The sequence below is a fragment of the Vipera berus genome, assembly GCF_964194415.1.
Source record: "Vipera berus genome assembly, chromosome: 3".
Lineage (NCBI taxonomy): Eukaryota > Metazoa > Chordata > Lepidosauria > Squamata > Viperidae > Vipera > Vipera berus.
In genome coordinates, this window is record NC_138204.1 from 90,163,753 (window position 1) to 90,184,920 (window position 21,168).

The 21,168-nt window shown below is 38.3% G+C and overlaps 1 protein-coding gene across 1 annotated transcript in view; it reads right to left on the minus strand.

Moving 5' to 3' along the window:
* Nucleotides 1-21,168, minus strand: part of OLFM3 (olfactomedin 3) — a 202,056-nt gene that overhangs the window by 127,610 nt on the left and 53,278 nt on the right. The window lies entirely within an intron of this gene.

The following is a 21,168-nucleotide window of genomic DNA, read 5'->3' on the forward strand; positions in this document are numbered from 1 at the left end:
GCTGCCGGCTATAAAAGCCGGACAAGTTATTCTGCCTTTTGCCTTGTTCTAAATAAACCCTAGTTAAATAACCTGTCGTCCCGAGTGGTCCTTCGGCTACTTCAGTTTTACTACCATTACAGTTACATTTTAAAATAATTTTATGTTCTACAGTTGAAAGCTGCCCAGATTAGCCCCTCAGGAGATTGGGGTTGGGGGCTGAGATGGGTAATAAATAAATTTAATCATAAATAAAATAAAGTGTGAGTGGAAGGATGGATAGGAAACAGGGATTTAATATGACTGAAAGATTCCTTTTTAATATTAATTAATTGAAGAAAATCTTTCTTTTTTAGGGGCTCTAATAAATATTACCTCACTTGATTGTCAGTTAAATGTTGTGCTACTACTTTATTTTTAATCCAAGGTTCCGTGTTTAATCCAAAGTTCCAAACTAGTGGAGTTGACAGAAAGATAAGCTTCTTTTGAATTCAAAGTGAAATTCATCAATCATTTTCATGCTTAAATGATGGTCTTAGGAGACTTGAGCTGCCCAAAGCTAAATAGAGAAACAGCTCTTGATTACAAATAACAATCTCTGCAGATGTTAATCAGCTCAATGACAGTAGTTCCTCCACTGCATAGAGCAGGGGTCTTCAAACTTGGCCATTTTATGACTTGTGGACCAACTCCCAGAATTCCTCAGCCAGGTATGCTGAGCATTATCATAGAATATTATCAAGAATGAGACAATATCCTTTCAGCTTAGGTTCTTTGCCTTCAGAGAGGTAATAATCCCTTGGAATCATCAATGATGACTGAAGTCAGACAACTAAGGAAGTGGTACCTATGCACATGGAAATGATCTCATTTAGGTTTTGGATGACTTAGTGAAGCCTCGAGAGGGCTATGTCGTAATGGAGAAGAACAATGGTTTCTATCAGACATCAAGGTGATGGATCATTTTCCTGCTCCACACAAAAGGGCTCACAAACTTTCAAATGCAAATTAGTCTGAAAATATCAGTGCCTATTATGCCACATTAGGAGCATTTGTCCAAAGCAGCAGTTTCTAATCCAAGGAAATAAGTTATTTTCCTCTTACTGAAAGGCTGAACTTCTGAGAAAAAAAATGGAGAAGCTTATAGAAACACTGTAAGTTTCTGCAAGGTGGGAAAGTGATCCTGGAGCTCTTATTCATCAGAGTTTGAAAGAAGAACAGTAAATATAATTGATATGTACATAAAGAGACATATGCAAACACATCCAATATTTTAAGAAGGGAGCATTTATTTTTACAAGAAAAAAGAATTGTTTTCAGAAACACTTTATTTTTTTTTATCTCTGCAACATCCTTTCAGCTGTATTTGCCAAAAGGAGCCAAAAGATTTTGACACCTAGTAGAAGTCATATAAAAAGGGACATGGTGGCTCAGTGGGTTAGGATGCTGAGCTTGTCGATCAGATGGTCGGCAGTTTGGCGGGTCGAATGTCGAGTGCCGCATAACAGAGTGAGCGTCTGTTACTCGTCCCAGCTTCTGCCAACCTAGCAGTTCAAAAGCACGCAAAAACGCAAGTAGAAAAATAGAGACCACTACGGTGGGAAGGTAACAGCATTCCGTGTGCCTTTGGTGTCTAGTCATGCTGGCCATATGACCACGGAGGCGTCCTTGGACAAGCGCTGGCTCTTTGGCTTTGAAACAGAGATGAGCACTGGCCCCTAGAGTTGGAAACGACTAGCACGCATGTGCACGGGAACCTTTACCTTTACTAGAAGTCATATACTGATACACCACGGTGGATCCAGAAACACCAACAGTAAAATAATAACCAGTATACTGCTTTAAAGAGAACAATATGTAGACATTGTTCTATTATCCTGTAAGTTGAACTTCTTTACAGATATTCAGAGCTGTAAAAATCTGATGCTCATTTACATGGATGCAAGATTCCAACCAATCTATTGTGATAGCAACATTGATTAAAAAGTATTTTTAAATATTTATTGGTATATTTTTTTATTTGGTTGACCAAATAAATAGAAACACCCAAATTCAATATGCACCACCCTTTATGTACCAAATGGCTTCCAAAGTGGCTTTTTTCCTCAAAATTACTCCAAACCTGCATTACATATGGAGCTGCACAGAAAGGGAAGCCAGCAAGAATTTAGAATAAGAAGTCATAGACTAGGTAGAAGAGTAAGTCTCCTTTCATGAGTGCTCCTTGGCTGTCCAATTCTCAAGTACAAATCAGCTTTTTATATAATAAAGGGCAATCAGGGCACAAGAGGAGCTGAATATTTAAGTTACTCATTTCTAATTGGGCAGGATCATGTGCTATGAACAAAGATATAACCCTGACTAACTTATTCTAATTTCTGCAGGAAACTTCTATTTTCCAACTGTTCATTGTAAAAAAGCAGTTGGGCTTTAAATGGATTGTAACCTTGTTTGACTGAAAATAATGGAATTCACAGCCTACTATAGCCAATTTGTAACAAGGGCTTTTAGACATAACTTAAAGCCATTAGTGTTATATGAGAAGGACTAAAGGTATGGCTCTTTTTATTGAACTTCCTGACATGGGTTCAAGTTTTACAATAATATTTTTTTTACCATGACATTACTATAAAAGGGAGCAGGAAATCTCTAAAATTGTGCAAATCCCTCTAAATCAAGAAGTAGTTAATTTGTCTTGATTTAATACACTGATGTCATTATTCTTTAAAGCTACTTGTACATTTTTGAGAATAGCTGATTCATTGTAAATCTATAGTACCCCATAAGAGAAATCCCTAATGAGTATCATACAGTAGTATAACTCTTGTAACAATTGTCTTTGAATTCTCATATTGTTGCACCACTGCAAAGTAGCCCTTAGAGTCAGTTTGGTATAGTAGTTAAGGTGCTGGCATAAAAACCAGGAAACTAGGAGTTCTAGTGTCAGCTTAGGCCAGGAGTCTTCAAACGTGGCCCTTTTATGACTTGTGGACTTCAATTCCCAGAGTCCTTCAGCCAGGCACACTGGGTGAGGAATTCTGGGAGTTGAAGTCCACAAGTCATAAAAGGGCCAAGTTTGAAGACCTCTGCCTTAGGCAATGAAAATCGGTTGGGTGATTTTGGGTGAGGAACTCTCTCTCAGCCCAAGTCACCTCACAGGATGATTGTTAGGAGGAGGAAGAAAATAGGAGGAAGAAAAAAATAATGTGTGTGTTTGCCACCCTAAATCTTACAAATAGTAATAAAAGTGGAATAAAAGTTTCATAAACAAACAAACAAACCCACTCTGACCATAGTTAAATAGCAGTCAACCCCCCTCAGGCCCCAATGTCTTCCACTTCCAGTTAACAATGTCAATGTGTCCATATCCACTTTATGACCCACAAATCTGTTGGACTTAGGTACATAATATGGAAATGTTTGTGTAAGTGACAGTCACCCTTCATGTGGATTGGAATAGGCTATAATTAAGGGTGTGGGTATGGGTGTGTGTACATAGGGGGAAATACGAGCATCCATTCTAGAGAACCCTTGGAGTCCTTGGCCTCTGGAGAGAGGTGGTTTTCTTCTCAGCATCTAATTTTTGAGCTGCAGCTTTTATTTTTATCAGATCTCTAGCCTGCTCCTCTGGTGCCTTCCCCACTCAGCTGGAGTGTGCTTTCGAACTACTGGTCAAGGCAGCTGTCAGCTTCTCTGACATTCTTTGAGCTCAGATGCTTTTGCTTTTTATAACAAGCAGCTTAATGCAGACAATTCAGAGTCAGGACATGTGAATCCAAATGAAACCGGGTCAAGGAAAATCCCTGAATGTTAAATGATGGTAAGAAGGATAAAGTTCTGACAATTCAGCTCCCCTCTGTGGTTACTGACTGCACTTCAAGGGCTCAGCAACTGGGCTGTATTTGTGATGATTTGCTGCATCCTGCAGTCAAGTGATTCGCATTCACATGATTGCATTTTACAACAGTTTTGCAAAAAAACCCAAAACACAGCATTTACTTCTGTTTTTTAGGCAAACAGCAAATAGTTAACAACCACAGTGTTTGCTTAACGACTGCTATGATAAAGGTCACAAAACGTTTACAACTACCATGAGTTAGGACCATAATGGAAATTCTCCAACAGTTGTAACTCAAGGACTACTTTTGTGGTAATTAGTGCCCTCTGAGTTGCTGTTTTTTTTTAACCCTTTTATTTGACTTTGCTTCGGTTTATAGAAATGTCCATCTTACAGTATGGTAGAAGTACCATAACACATTTTTTTGCGGGGGGGTGGGGGGAAGGCCCCGAGCTTTCAAAATATTATAAAGTGCTGTAGTCTGTTCCTCAGCAGTACACAGAAAAAGTGTTGAATTAGATTGCATGCATTATTGGTGCCTTGTTCCTTTTGTGCTTATGGATTTTTCATAAGCTTTCAAGATTTTTAAATCTGACAAGTGGGAAACTAATGGGAAATTGGCAGACTAACAGCTGAACAACCAAGTTACAGCAAGCAGGCTTTAATCCAAGCCACTTTTTTCCCCCCAAGCAGGACTGTTGATTGCACTCTTCTCAAATGTTCCCCCTAGGAGACCTCATTGCTCCCATTCGAACAGAAGCCTATTTTTTTCTTGCTTACAGATGGTACATCTCTTGCTACGAAAAGCTTTGGCGAAGCTTGGGCTAACACACCAATGCATCCCTTTTCCAAAAGACATTCACAGAATTTTAAGTTAATGGACCAAATTCGTCTATGATGCAAATCCTTCAGAGCAGACATTAACTTCAGTGGAATTGAGGCATGGGAAATATTATTTTCTATTTAAATAATCAGATCCTATTTATATGCAAAGGGTGGCTTGAACCTAAGGAGAAATTAGTGGATAGTCTATTGTGTCTACTTTTATCCCTTTCACTCTCCACACATGCATGCCCAAGATGGGGAAAAAAGCCTTCATCTGAGACCTTAATTCATATCTAATTGGTATTCATGTGCAGAAGGCATTGTCATTTAGTTACATTTGCAACCCAGACAATCCTGGAGATTTGAAATGAATTCTGATCGTTTTAAATGAGGCCAAACAAACAGTTGATGTGCCAAAGGTAGGTTAAATGGAATCTCCTATCTATTAAAATCCCTACCTTAAGATTTCAATGTCAGTTTCTGGCAAGGTGATCACTTACTCATAGCACCTATCCAAAAAGAATAAAAGGAAGCATATTTGCATAACATCTGCATGGACTGCTATAATTATATATCATTTACATATGAGCATAATACATCTCATCATAATGGGGAAGCCTGAGGCTAGATGACCCATATGACAGATCCACATGCTGTTCAGGTGCTGTTCACATGATGGGTAACTTCAAGCCACTGCGGCCTCTTATGGTACTTTCACTTTTCACTTGGTTCTGAAGAGGAAACCCTTTCAAATGAAGCATGAAAGTCTCTTTCAAGTTAAGACAGGCTCCTGGTGAAAACCTCAAAAGCTTCATGAAAACACCCATCCAGCTTTTGTGGGACAGAATTAGTTTGCTCTTGCTCTCCTAAGGAGGAGGGGATAATTTACCAGTCTGGAGACCATCATTTTCCCTGATGATCTGACATCTAAATACTAACCCCAGACAAGGTTACTCAGGAACTGGCCCCACACACAGAGACACTGCAAACTCTTGCAGGAAAACATCAGGATGGGAATGGAAAGAGATTTTGCTGTGGAGGTTCAAACGATTAGGAATTGCCATGCTTACTTATTAAAAATGCATTTGTTAATGTTCTCATTCTAAGGATATAAAATACATATTTGTTGTAGTGTCCCATATATTATCTATATTTACTGATCCTTCTGCTTCATTAACTTGGATGCTGCTTTTGTTTGATTGATAAGTGTTATGTTTTATTTGTCAGTTTATGTTTCACCTCTTTCTATTGTGCATAAAGATGGCTCATCAGAAAAAAAATACTGGTTGGGAAATAAAGAACCATAGCCAGACAGCATCATTAGATTTAAAAAGCAGGCATTAAAATATCCTGGTGTCCTATTTCAAGGAATGTCCTCTAAGATCCTGGCACTTTTAGAACTTACTAATTAATTCAGTTACTTCTCTGCATTCAGCTTCCGTAATATTCTCCAAACTAATAAACTGCCAACTTCAACTGATTTATAGAGAATGAAATGTTCCCTTTTATAGACACTGTCATATACTTCAAAAGTGCCAAGATATGTCAGCTTTAGAATTCATCTAGGCACAAAAGCTTAAACATTTAATAAATATAGATTTATAGCAGCCAGTGCAAAACATTAGAATCATCTACCCTTCTGTGATCCTACTCGTTCTTCTCCATATCTTCTAAGTGATCTTCTGATTTTCCCAACTGCTTCTAATTCCACTAGGTCTTCCACTCGTCATCTTCTATCAATTGTCTTTCCACTTTTTCTTTTACAGATAGTGGCAGCCTCAAAATGTATACCAGACTAAGAAATCAACTCTATATTAACACTAAAACTATTTTTATTAAGATTAAGAGAATCATACAAGTATGATTATGCTTTACCTCCTCTTTTTCTTATATTAATGGGAATTAGAGAGTATCTCTCCGAGATATATCTTCTTCATTATTTGCTTTCAAAATTCCTTTAATTAGGGGGTGAATTAGGGATGTCCAACTCAGATATGTCTTGCTGAGACATATCACATATCTTCTTCATTATTTGCTCTCAAAATTCCTTTAATTAGGGGGTGAATTAGGGGTGTCCATCTCAGATATGTCTTGCTGAGACATATCACATATCTTCTTCAATGTTTGGCCTTTCTGTCTACATTACTGGGGTAATAGATCTTTCCTCTTTCTGTCTAGGCCAGACCTGGGCATTTTATAGCTCCTGGACCACCTCTGGCCCTTTGTCCCTATCTGGCCCATGGGAGGTCAGTCAGAAATTAGAAATCAAATGTAAATAAGCACACCACAGGGTGCAGGAGAAGACGCTGAATCGGGAACGGTTCTGCACAGTCCCTATGCACTTCTTCAGTGAGCCACCAACCATGGAAGGGAGGAGAAGAGAAAGTCTTTCTGCGGCTGCACATCACTCAAATTTCACCTATAGCAGCCAAAGCAGTTCAGTTGATAGAATTTGAGGACATCAAATCAGGTTACATTGGTTCGGCCCTACACAACAGTCCCAGTTTCTCATATAGACCTTTGGAAAAAATAAATTCCCCAATTAATTAACTGACCATCATTTTTGCTCAATATAGGTAGTGGTAACAAATCAGAAGAATCATAAGGCTGTAAAGGAAGTTGTGGGCCTGCTGTTATCTAATGAACTGTCCCTTCCTTCTCCCCAATCTAGCGTAGGACATACAGGATCTTCAGGAGGTAATTGTCTAGTCTCAATGAATTAGATAACGAAGTAGTATTATCTCCTCCAGAAATCCCTGTAAATAAAATTGGAGGAGAGAATGCTCCCTTAATTCCTCATTAGTAATTCATATGTATGTATGTATGTGCATATGTATGTACATGTATGTATGTGTGTTCCTCAGTCTTTCCCAGCTTGCTTTCCTCTAACCGGTTAATTCAGCAATCTAGGCTGTAAATTGGAGAGGCAGTTTGGTCTAGTGCAGGGGTCAGCAACCTGAAACAGTGAAAGAGCCACTCGGAACCGGTTCCCTCACAAAAGGAAAAACTGGGAGCCGCAAAAAATGTATGCACATGCGCGTACATGCACCCATGCGCAGAACAGGGTTTGAAGAGTGGAGCCAAGGCGAGATATGCACCTACCCTGCATATTTGAATTGATTGGTTGAACTTTTTTAGTCCCACTTTTTTTTTTTTGGACTGCACATGGCAGAGGACTGGGAGCCGCGGGTTGCAGACCTGTGGTCTAGTGGTTAAGGCACCAGACTTGGAAGCAGGGTATGTGAGTTTTAATCTTGCCTTAGTCATGAAAGTTAGATAAGTGATGTTGGGCCAGTCACTCTCTCTCAGCCCAAATCACTTCACAGGGGGATTGTTGTGAGGAAAATTGGAAGAGGGAGGAGTGTTGCTGCTTTGAGTTATTGGTAAAAATATGGCAGGGCATAAATAAATTGCATATGCCCTGGTCCCAGCTAGTAATGCTCTGCCAACTGCCTATTCCAAGCACTCAAGTGGCCCACAAAGGATTCAGCAATTGGCAATACAGTACCCCTTCTTCAGAAAAAGTTGTTCATCTTTGATGTAAATTCCTCAAAGTTCATTAAGATTACCTGTTGCTTGCTGGCTGCTACTGCTTCCTTTCTTTTCCCAGCCTTTCCACAACTTCTCCCAGAAGGTAAAGTTGGCTTCCATTAACTGAACACAACAGACAAAGATGGCTAATTCCCATTTCCCCCCCTAAACTGATCCAGATTAATTTTTCCTTTGTATGTTGTTTTTCTTGCACTGTTCCCATGAATTCAAATTTGGCAATCTCCCTTCTTTCTGTTTAGTGTGCTTCATCCACAAAAGTTATAAACTTTCCTACAGCCAGTGTACAATATTGTCAGTGTATGATTCGTATGAGATTAGTTTTAGCATTTGTGGGTTAGCCTGTAAAATGTTAATCTTAACTACTGATTTTTTTTTCTTCCATTCAGTCATATCCGATTTTTGGAGATGGCCTGGAAAACTCCCTGCAGTTTTCTTGGTAAGGTTTTCAGAAGTGGTTTGCCATTACTAGCTTCCTATGGTTGAGAGAAAGTGAAAGTGGCCCAAGGATATCCAGCTGGCTTTGTGCCTGAGATGGGATTAAAACTCACAGCCTCCTGATTTTTAGCTTGATCCCTTAACCACTACATCAAACGGGCTCTAACTATTGAATAGCAAGTGATTATTTGATAGCCTTATATGCCACCAGGACAGAATTTATTTAACAAATTGGATCAATTGGTTATTATTTATAATTTGTTTTTGTTTTTTTTGTTTTTATTTCCTGAGTGCATGAGCCCATTTTAACAATGGTGCCTGTGCCCAACAGCACTGTTCCAGGATAGGAAGCAAAACTTCTTTTTCTTCCTCAAAAAAAATCCATCCAGTTGCCTTTTCAAAAATAAAAAAAACCACTTTTGATGCAAATATGATCTGGATGACTGAGAATCTTCATATACAATGATGATTTAACTTAGCTTTTACTAAGCTACAAAGACACCTAAACTTTTACATACCTGGAAAACAGGTGAATAGTATATATTATGCACAGATATCTTACAGATGTCAAAAATACTGATGTAAGTCCACCATTTGATTCTATTCCGATTGTATAAATCCCTTATGAACTGGGCCTGGTATTAGGTGTGATAGCTCAATTAATCAAGAGTGACAAAACAAATAAAAGCTGTGATTGCTTTCCAGTGGCTTCCCAGATGTGTTGAGAATACAATTCCCAGAATTCCCATTTTATTTAAAAGCTACCAACTTGGAGAAAGCTGTGCTAGGATTATAAGTAACCCCTAACCAATGTGAAATAGATTGTTGCTTGTGACGATGGAAGTGAATTTTCGTTACACAAAATAAGAATGAGTTTATTGTTACTAAAATTTATCACTAAATATTTGGCTAGAAAAGACTGAGGCAAGGATAAATTGCATTAATTAATCCATTCATTCCATGCGCCTGCAGGCACTTTCCATAAGATTTTTTTTCATCATTAATAAAATACATCTTCCCAGGAGGGAAATCCTAAATTTGAAAACAACCTTTTCATCTTTAAAAAAATTAGGAAGTAGAGCACGTCAGCAGTCAGAATAGATCTTTTGGGCTGAAGGACTGATTCACTGCTCACAGATTTTAGTTTTTCCGACATCTTAACTGTTTGTGGAGATCTGGTAATGACTTGGAACAAGCTTAGCTAATTGCTTATGAATGTGCTGAGTCTTGGATGTTTTTAGGCTTTAAAATAAGACAGGAATCAATACCAAACTGATTTAGGATCCTAGTGTTCAGGCTATAAATGACCTGGCCAAACAAGAAAATGAAAATCAGTTTTATTAGGTTGTGTCTTGTTTTGATCTTGACCTTTCTCCCAAGGAGCTCAGAGCTCTGTACAAGTTCTCCACCCTCTTCCGCTAGCTCACCTTCACCCACACCCACGCCCATTTTAAGATCACAGTAAACCTGTAAAATGGGTTAGATGAAAAACAAACCAAGATCACCACTAAACTTCATGGTTTAATGGTAATTTATGCCCAGGTCTCCCAAGTCCTTTTTTATAATTCTTAAATTGTCCAATTCTCCTGTAAGGTTGAGAGTGAATAAGAAATTTCAGAGTAAAACAAATGCCAATGTCTACAGTGTATTTAAAAGGTCCTTAAGTTCAGTTCTCCAATTTTCCAGGATTTCCTGTGAAATCATCCTATTCATTTCCATTGCTTTATTTATTCCGGCACTTTTGGTTTGAGCATAGAAATGCATCACAAAATGTCCAGACCGTTAATGAAGTTACAGTTCACTGTGGGGATAACTGGAAAGCATTTCCCAACAGCAATCCACTATGCCTAAAATACATTTTTACAGAGAAATATTGTTAATGGGAAACATGTAGCAGGGTGAAGCATACACCAAAATGAAAGGGGGAAAAAAAACAAAAAAACACCTCTTTAAGGAAACCTGTGAGCATTTTCTTAATATCTGTTGACAGAATGGCTTTTCAGTTCTGCCAGAGGGGGTGAGCTTAAGAATGGCTAATACAATTGGACAAAGTTGAAAAGAGTCATGGAAGAGCTTCTTTCAGATTTTGTCCCTAGAATGAATGGATTATTTGAACTATTTGACACAGCACGGGCAGAGAAGATTTTTGCAACACAGCCTGAGGTGAAAATAAGATCCCTTCCTTTCTTCTCTTTTTCACTTCTCTTCTTTTAATGACAGGAACACACGTTTCAAAAGAGAGAGATGCGAAAATGCCCATTTCAGCTTTTCATGGTAAAGATGGAAGTCTGGGGCTTCAAGATTACCCTATCAGTTTTGCAATCTGAACCTTTCCCTCCTTTAGCTGCCCAATAAGTGGCAGCACCTTGTTGATCTTGACTGGGTGGCATAAAGTTGCCATGGTTGAGAGACACTGTCGTTTTAGAGGGAAAAGGACCGCTGAGAAAAGGGACAACTAAGCATTCGGGGCAATGGAGATGGAGTCACCACTTCCATATTGCTAGTCCCCATAGCAATACAGGTCATCGTCGACTTATGTCCACAATCGAGCCCAAAATTTATGTTGCTAAACTAGACATCTGTTAAGTGAATTTTGCCCCATTTTGCCACCTTTTCACTTAGCAGTTGGTTAAGTGAATCTGGCTTCGCTTCCCCATTGACTTTGTTGGGAGCCAGAAGTTTGCAAAAGGTGATCAGATGTCCCGCGGGACACTGCCACTGTCATAACTGAACCCGTTGCCAAGCGTCCAAATTTTGATCATGTGATTGTGGGGATGCTGGAATGGTCGTAAGTGTGAAAAACAGTCATGAGTCCCTTTTTTCAGTGCCGTTATTACTTCAAACAGTCACTAGATGAATGGCTCTAAGCTGACTGCCTGCGTTTGTATGCTACATATACCTAGCTTTCTTATGTGCTTTCGATTTAATCAGCATCTAAGCTCCTCCCTGAAGTTCCTCCATTGTCTGGAGTGAATACAAGAAGCAAAGTCATTTGAGTTACAGCACCTTCTTTATAAAATGTTTGAATCAGACTTTAAAGTCTCATTTAATCACCAGGCAGAGAGGTATGGCCCTTCAAATTGGCAAATATGCCAACGGTGATTTTATCCTTTTTTGTGGGGGCTTTTTTTTGCTTAAGGCTATTGATACTGCTGGTATATTTTACTGTTTGTTTAGATGAAATAAAACTGGAGTACAAATCTGTCAGTGAAGACATTGAGTACATAAATCCCTTTATGCATACATCCATCTCCTGCAATCTGACTTCTAGTGATAGACTGATCCTATGGACGCAGTGCCTGCATGTAGTAATGTAAAAGTGACCTCTCATCTTGAGGAATCAAACCCAATCCATGTCAGATCCCTGCTGCCCGTGATGTGAGAAACATGTCATGGGCCTGAATCGACTTCAAGGAATATCTTATTTTTGTGTGTGGAATAAAAAGAAGTTTCGTGTTTATTCACTGGCCAAGCTTGACATTTATTTACTAAAGCATTAAAAACGGCTCAGAAATTAAGTAGGAAGAGACTGCCCTCTCACAGTGAATGAGAAAAATACTACCTCAGGAAATAATGAATATCCCTGTGGAAAAACAGGAAAGGTTGATGAACAGGAGGCAAGTGCCATATTACTTTGGTCAAAAGTAATCAGAAAAACTGCATGTACACACACAAATACTACCAATAGTGCAAATAAGAACAGAATCAAAATAGTGTCAAGAGCAGTAACAGACTGCTTCCAAAATGAAATGCAGGCCACTGCTCTAATGCGCTAAGTCAAATTACTTTTGTTATTAGGAAGGTCAAAGCTAATCTGGTGGTCTAGGTTAGTACAATTCACTGTAGTTTTATAGATCTTTTTATTTATTACAAAAGGCAGTAAACTACAAGCTAAATTGTGCATGGACCTTTTTCTCCATTGAAGAGAATAACAAAAAAAGTAGAAGAGCAAAGCATACTTCAGCCTAAAAATTCTCTCCCTTATCTTATGCGACACCTATCAATTTCTGCTCTTCTGGTTTTAGGGAAGGGGGAAATACACCCCAACTTTATTTTTAAAAATGGGCTAGGTATAATAAGATGATCTATGGCCCTGGTTCAACATGGGGCAACCTTTTATTTAACTTTAGCACAAAGGTAGGCAAACATTTTTGGCCTTTGACTTGTACTTTTGATTTACAAGGGGCAATAGGGAAATACCTGATGTCACTACTGATGATACCAGAAGTTGTTGTTAGATGCAAAGTCGTGTCTGACCCATCGTGACCCCATGGACAACATTCCTCCAGGCCTTCCTGTCCTCTACCATCTTCTGGAGACCATTTAAGCTTTTGGTACTGTCCATGGGGTTTTCATGGCAAAGATACTGGAGTGGGTTGCCATTTCCTTCTCCAGTGGATCACATTTTGTCAGAACTCTCTGCTATGACCTGCCCATCTTGGGTGGCCCTGCATGGCATAGCTCATAGCTTCATTGAGTTATGCAAGCCCCTTCGCCGCGACAAGGCAGTAATCCATAAAGGGATGATACCAGATAGATGAGAGTAAATTGTTTGTACTACTTGCTATGTTTCAGGGGAAATGCTGGATTTAGAGAAGGAAGGAATGTCATTATGTATCAATTTCCATCCTTATTTTTGACCTCAAAACTACTTACAGTGAAGCACAATATTGAAAATCAATCATTCCACCACTGAATCTGGCAACATAATACAAAATACAAATTTGGCATGAATATGGAACATGGGTTTCCTCTCCACACAGTGGCATCTGTAGAGCAGGGAGCAAGCATAGGACTTTTATCCACTTAGCATGACTTGCTTTGGGGATTTTGATAAAAGCAGTGGATCCTGAGGAAGGCTTGGCCTCTCCACTATCATACTAAAATTTACCATAATCTCATCACAATGATCACACCACTACAACTAATGCAGAATTTCCCATAAGTTATTGTCTTGAAATGAACAGTCAGCTGTAAAGGCAGGTGTCAGGTGCAAAAGACCAGGTCCATAAGTGAAGGCTCAATTAAGCTGATTTATTGCTAAAAGCATATGCATAGGAATCTTAACTAATAGTTGGCACCTGGTTAGAGTTAGAGAAGACTCAATGGGACTCAAGGCTGTTGGACTTTGTTTGTGGCTACGTAGGAATTCTAGGCTGATCCCTCTTTTAACTCCGCCCCCAGGTTTGCCATTCTTTCTCTTTCAGTAGCATAACAAACTGTCTTCCTGCTAACTAAATCCAAGAAGGCTTCCCATATCTTTTTTGCCACAAGCTTCATAAGACTAGCCAGGTTCCTCATCCCTATGTTCCACAGCACTGATTTGGAAGTCAAGGAATTACAAACCACTTTAAAGAGGCCTCAGAGTGCTCACTAATGTTCCTACTTGCCTGTCTTTTCTCACAGAGACAACTAGGAATCATCCCTCAGAATTTTCCACAGTGTACCAAAGTTCTCCAATCTTCCTATAATCTTCCTTTTCCCTCACTCACTATCATTTACTGCACACTGGCATTGATATCTTTTTTTTCTCCTCTCTTTCCTTGAAATCTGGATTGGTTATGATCTTGTCTAGAGCCTGTTTTTCTAGAATGCCAGTGGGATAGAGGTGAGCAGAACAAGAGTGTGTCTGATTTTCTTTTTTTTAAAGACAGAGATGACAATGATTTGGGAATCTGATATGCCATCCTGAGCCTGTGCCCCTAAAAGCACCACAGTTTCTATTTCTCTTACTTATTCTGCCATCTCTTGTTCCATTATATTGTATACTACTGCACAATTCTTCATTTTAGGAGTCATTGGATACCGTATGACAGGTGGCAGTGGCAGCAGCAGCAAGGGGGAGGGGATGGTTTCACACGCAAAACCTTATCCCACACATGTGCAAATGGAGCTTTGTGTGCTTGCCCGACACTTGTGTGGCCGGGATGTCAACAGTCCAAGGATCAGTAGCGGTCTGTGGACTGGGGTTTGGGAACCCCTGTCCTATGATAAATAAATACCTGTCTGATGCACTGAATTTGTATTCTAAAAGTGCCATTTATCATGGCAAGCAGAACTATCATACACCTGTAGGAAAGAATATATGTAGCTTACCTTGAACTGTGGAGTCCTTAATGCTTTCTGAGCTTGTTTGCAGATGTTTCATTACTTCACTAGGTAATATCATCAGTGCTAATGAGTGTGGAACTTCTCTATTTATATATAGTAGCTCGCCCTACAAGTATTAGAGGGGGTGTGGTTTTTTCCTTGGTAGTTCCTTAATTAGGGTCTGCTCTATTGTTTGATGTTAACCTCTGCTTACCTGGGTATTGTAATTGGGGAGGATATGTTCTAGTCTTTTTCTTTCCTTCTTAGCTTTTTATTGTGTCTTTTGAATGGTGTGTAAATGTGTCAACTGATGGCTGACCATGAAGCTCAGAGAGCACCCAGCACTCTGCCATACAATTGACCTGTTATTTATGTTTGCCCTGTTGCAATTATTAGTTTATCCTTCAATCAGACACTGAAACAGAATCTTCTTATGCACAGAGTAAGATTCAAGTATTTTCTGGGAAATGGAATTCCTCTTATAGTTTCTTCCCTGTTAATTAAAATATTACTTTCTTCATGACAGTGGGATTGCCAAAGAAAATATTTGTATCTGCTGGTATTATTTGATTATTTGAAGTGTGAATTAGATGAAGTATCCTATATAAAGGTTTTGATAAAGGGTTAGTAACACCCAGGTACAAAAGAATTTAAATATGAATGACAGTGAAAATTGTTTTCTCTGCAATCAACAACTTTCAGGAAATTCAGTGATGTCTAATGATCAAATAAGGAAAGAGAAACATTTCTCTCAGTATATCGAGTCATCTATTGTTCTGCCACTGTCTCTTAATAAGGCATTCCCCCACCTACATATTGTTTTTATAATTTCAAGAATACATTAGATTTAATACAATGCACTAGACTGAGTATATAAACTCCTCGTTCTGTTTACAATTGCAAAATACCCTTAAGTCTCTTAGTTTCTTGGTGACAGTAAAGCTGAAAACACCCCTCATATATAAGATGTTTAAAAGCCACCTGGATTTTAGAAATGTATTTTAACAAAATGCCTGCATATTAATCAACAGGACTTCCACCTGCTACAGAATGTGCCACATTGACTTAATTTACATAAGACTTCTAGTTGATATTTCACCTTCAAGTTTGCAAGAGTCTAACTTTTCAGGTTGTTGTTGTGCCATATAAATATGATTGAAGAAAGTCGAAAATATTGATCGCCTGGCTACCACTTGAAAAGGGCTGAAATCATATGGTGAGATCCATAATTGGACCCAGCATAGATAAGATAGTGAGCCATTGTCTCCTATGGCTAATAGCAGCTTCATCATGGAACTGTAGTAACTACAATGACTGTGCAGTTTTTGATTTTTTTTTTCATGGGAATGCATGCTTTTTTAATATGTTGTAGACATATGCATTGTTTGTGCTCCTGCATGCTGTGAAGGACCTTTTCAAAATAGAATCTGAAGTGCTGAAAAGTGTACAAAACTACACATAGGAAAATGTGGTCCCAATTTTTGCATGGGAGGTTCAGGTATTAGCAGGTATTAGCAGGTATTAAAAACCTATGTTTCTCCAGATGTTGCTGAACTATAGCAAGGGATACTGAAATTGTTGTTCAGCCATGTTTGGTCACAAATCTCCTTTACTGTATTTAATTTGGCTTCTTTGGATTTAGCTTCATTGTTTGCTTGAAATACAGGCAGTCTTGAATTCTTTTGTGATATATGTGGGCAGTTAAGTGACAAGTTACTGATATGTTGCTCTACATGTGCAGTGGCCAAGACCTACGATGAATTAATTTATTCAAGGTTGTGGTAGCCATTAGTCTATTAATACTAATGAAATTTAGATTTCAAAGTATTCCCCTATAGGAACTCCATTTTGCAACAAGCTCTAAAAATATTTTTGGCACTATTTAGTGTCATATGATTATTTTGGCAATGTGCTCTTTAAGTAAAGATGCTTAAATAAATCATAGCAAGACATTATTTTACATCATATTCTAGAATATGTTTGAACTTTCTGCTCCTTGATCTAGTTGTAAATAAAATGTGCCAAACTATCCATTTACATTTTGTTCACCATTAATTTTTGATTGTGGTATCATTCTAAACTTGGCTGGTTTATTGTTACTTCTCTTGCTCTGGAAAATTGTGCATCGTTTACTAAAAGCTAAAAGCCTGAAAATCCACGATACTCTTAAAACTCATCCAGTGTTTGTAACTTAGAGATATCAAATGTCAAAGACATTTACTCCAAGCACAGTAGCAGAAATAAATGTCCAATCTCATTAAGAACTAAATGTCCAAGAGAATGTCCAATTCCATTTAGATTAAAAAATGTGTTGAAAATCTGATTCTTTCAAAAGCTGTCTCTAAGTATCAAAGTAATTTGATTCTTTCCCCCCATGGGGCATTGACAATCAGTTAAGAGTTATTTCTGTTTTTTCTTCCATCTTTCAGCACTGATGCCAATTAAAATGATCTTCTCATATATTTTCATTCTCATTTGGTCAAATGATACTGACCTGTCTTTTGACAGAATTCATTCTTAGGCAGTTGGCGATGTCTTCCAACATTATCTTAGAAGGTGAAAGAGCTGTGCTTCTGTATTTGTATGTTTATTGGTTTTAAAGTATTTGAAATGTTCCTAACTTGTTTTTGGGCCTGGTAAATTTAAAACCCAATTTAAAATTTAAAAATTTTAAATTTTTATTTAAAAGCTATTGTCACATTGCATACACTTCATACATGTGAAGCTATTATCACATTTCATACACTTCAAATATAGAATAAGGTAACTGTTTGATAATTAAAAAAATGAAATCCTTATGCTTTCAAAGTAAAGATAGGTCAGCACACTGTAAAAACTAATTCCAATAATACAACTATTATTTTATGTTCAAGGGGGCTGCATGGTTAGAACCCATTTTTGATTATTTTTTTTTAACCTTTAAATTAATAATAACCACCAGGTCTGAATCTGCAAAGAAACACATATGAAAGCAAAGAGGAAATACTCATCTTGGGATCTAGGCAGATAAAATGATGCCTACCATACAGTACACAATGCCAAAGTTCTCCTTCGTTTTTGGGGCCTTAGATGAAATTGCCGCATGACCCAGTGCTCCCCAGGATATTCCATGTATCACTTGCTTTCAGCCCTATGGCATTCTCAAAGCTGCTCCTGGTCACATGAGCCTTTGTTCTTGAAGCAGCTTTGGGGAATACTCATCTGTGTGACTTCTGCACACTCTGGAAGAAGTTGCGTAAGAGCATAACTGTTTTTGCACAATTTTTGGAGGCTCCAGAGGCCATGCAAGAGCACTCTCCATTCTCATGTGGCCTTTGTAGTGTCCAAAAATCTCTTGAGAACAAGGCATGCTTTCATGATGAGTTGCTGTTGGTGAATGTTGGTGTGTCACCCAAAATGTGGCATCTCACCTTTGACGCACGTGTCATAGGTTTGCCATCATTTATTTAGACTAACATCTTGCCTTTATTCCAAACCAAAGTAACGTCTATTGCATGCCCGCCTCCAATTTTACCTCACAACCCTGTGAGATGACTTTGTTTGGAATATAGCAACTAATGCAACATCATCCTGCAAGTTTCCCTGGCTGATGATAGATCTGAATCTTGGTCCATCTGCATGGTAGAAAAAAAATCCTAACTGTAAAAACCAGTTTGATAGTGCAACCAATTATCCAGTTAACATTAATTAACCAATTAACATTTTATAGGCTTTGTGCCTGCACAGGATGCTGTAAAAGAGGCAATGAATTGCCATCTGTTGAGGATATTTTATCTTGGATTTCTGCAATGAGAAGAGGTTGGACTTAATGGACTAGGTTGTCCCTTCTGTTATTTGCTGAATGGTCTTCCATACTGGTATAATGAAAGACTCTTGTGCCATCATTGTTAAAGAAAGCTCATACTGCCATTTTTGTCAGGCTTACATATAGAATGTAGAGTTAAATAATTACTTCTTGGGAAACTTTCTTCTCTTTTATCTCAAGCTGCCAAATGTTTCAGGTCAGTCTGATCAGAGACTGATTAAAAAAAAACAAAAACCTTGGCTCAGAAGAGGAAGGTAATGGATAGCATAGGAAAATTTGGCTGACCATTGCTGGGGGAAAAGATAGAATTGCTTGGACTGATTCCGGAGGACATTTCTTGTATTCTTACTGTAGGAGTCACACATTGGCAGAGAGTGGATTTGTCACCCTTATCGATGTAATTTATTTAGAGTAACGAATTAGGCCCTTTTATTATTCATTCCTTTAAAAAAAAAAATCCATGTTTCCCCGAGAACTGATCACAAGCACAGAATCTGCAACATTTCATCACTTTTTGGAGATTCAATAAACATAAGAAATAAATGTTCCATTTTTTTAGTGGAAGAAAGAGAGATTGAGCTGAATGGAAATTTGCCAAGTCCTCAGGTAGACAAAGCTTTGCTATTTCTATTTATTTGTGCTGGGAAATGTTTCTTCCAGCCTTGTCTCATTAATAGTACATTTTCTCTGTTGTTTTGTACAGAAAAATATTCTGTCTTGCTGATTCCAATGTAGCAACGTATGGAAAAGGAGATGGATGAAAACACTCTATTGTCTGTTGTAGAAGCAAGACATAAATAGAAAAAAGGTGCTGTGCCTTTACACATAGGAGAGATGTGTTTTCCCCTTGAACCTTATTTTAATAGGCAATGCCTATGAATGAAACAGCATCATTATTATTTAGTAAAATTGTACTGCAGGAAGAAGTGGAAGCTAACAATACTCCTATCTCTTTTTTATTTTGACATAATACCAGATCTGTGTGTCTTCTAATTAAACAGTTACATTATAATAACTTAGGGATATAAACAACCTAACACACAGGATTCAAATATTTGATCTGTCTTCATAGATTGAAATTTCCATCAAAAAATGGGAAAAAATGCTAAGAAAGCCTCTTTGGATCATAAATCTAATACTATAATATTCAAGGTGAAACACTGCAGACCCTAGATCAGGCATGTCAAACTCACAACGTCACGTGACGTCACGCGACGTATCGGAACTTTTTCCCATTGCCGAAAATGGGATGGGCGCGGTTTCTCCGTGACGCTCCGGCCCGCGGGCCGGCAGTTTGACGCCCCTGCCCTAGATACTGTATTACAAACAAATGGTTTCAAGTCTGCTTTTATGTAAGACAGCATCAATTTAATAGGATTTTCTTCTAAGTAAACATGTAAGAGTCACGTTTATAGACATATTAAGCATGTTAAATATGGTACTCGACACATTCTTTTCTTACTGACTTTTGAATGAGAGTGATTATTTTTAGTGAGCATGTTGGCCCTGTTCTTTTATCTTACTTAAACAAAAATCTTGATTGCAAGCTAAGCTTTGCTATGTCAGATCTACTGTTGGAATGCAAGAAAACCAGTGGTGGGATGCAGCCGGTTCACACCACTTCGGCAGAACCGGTAGCTAATTTTTTGTTGCCCAGGCCCAAAATGGACTTCCGGAAGTGGCATCCACAAAGAGAACCGGTTGTTCACATATTTGAATCCCACCACTGAAGAAAACAACCAAGTTCAGAGAATACCAAGGACCCTAGAGTTCAACCCTGAGCTACAAATATTATTTTTTTTCGGTACTATTGGAATAGTAGGACAGATAGCACTGTGGGATAAATTGCCAGGGAGCAGTTTTTCTTCTTTGTAATGGAACTAGAAAAACTAATTGTACAAATAGAACAATGTTTCCCTTTGAAAAATTCATGGCAATAATTCTACTATTTCAGAGTTATTAGATATTCTGCTCTCCGGATACACTATGTCACACTGGCAGGACCAGATTTGAGATTTTTCACATTTCATTTGGAAAGGTTCAACGAACTGCACACAAATCCCTCAGAAGTATTTTAAAAGCATTTATGCTGAGGATGTACTTCCTTGCTCAGTAAATCAGTTGCCCCTCTTTTTCCCCAAGTAAAGCAGTATTTTTTAAACGTGGCAACTTTAAGATGTGTGGACTTCGACTCCCAGAATTCCCTAGCCAGCATAGTTACCCAGCCAGCATACACAAACATCTTAAAGTTGCCAAGCTTGAAAAAAAACACTGAAACAGAGGGATCTAATACATATTCCATTTCTAAACAATGATCAAGCATTCTAAAGTGAAAAATTGTACAGGGAAGAAGGAGATTGTTCCACAATTTACATTTCTCCTATTTACTCTTGCCTCAGTTGTTTTTCCTCTCCATAGGGGAGGAGAGAGAGAGAGAGAGAGAAACCTCATTACATATTTATGTTTGCATGATTTTTTCCCTTGGAAAGTAACTGAACTTTAGGAGGAATATATATATATATATATTAATTCCATTTATATCCCGCCCTTCTCCAAAGACTCAGGGCGGCTTACAAACTTAGCAGTAGCCTTCATTCTATGTATAAAGGTAAAGGTAAAGGTTCCCCCGCACATGCGTGCTAGT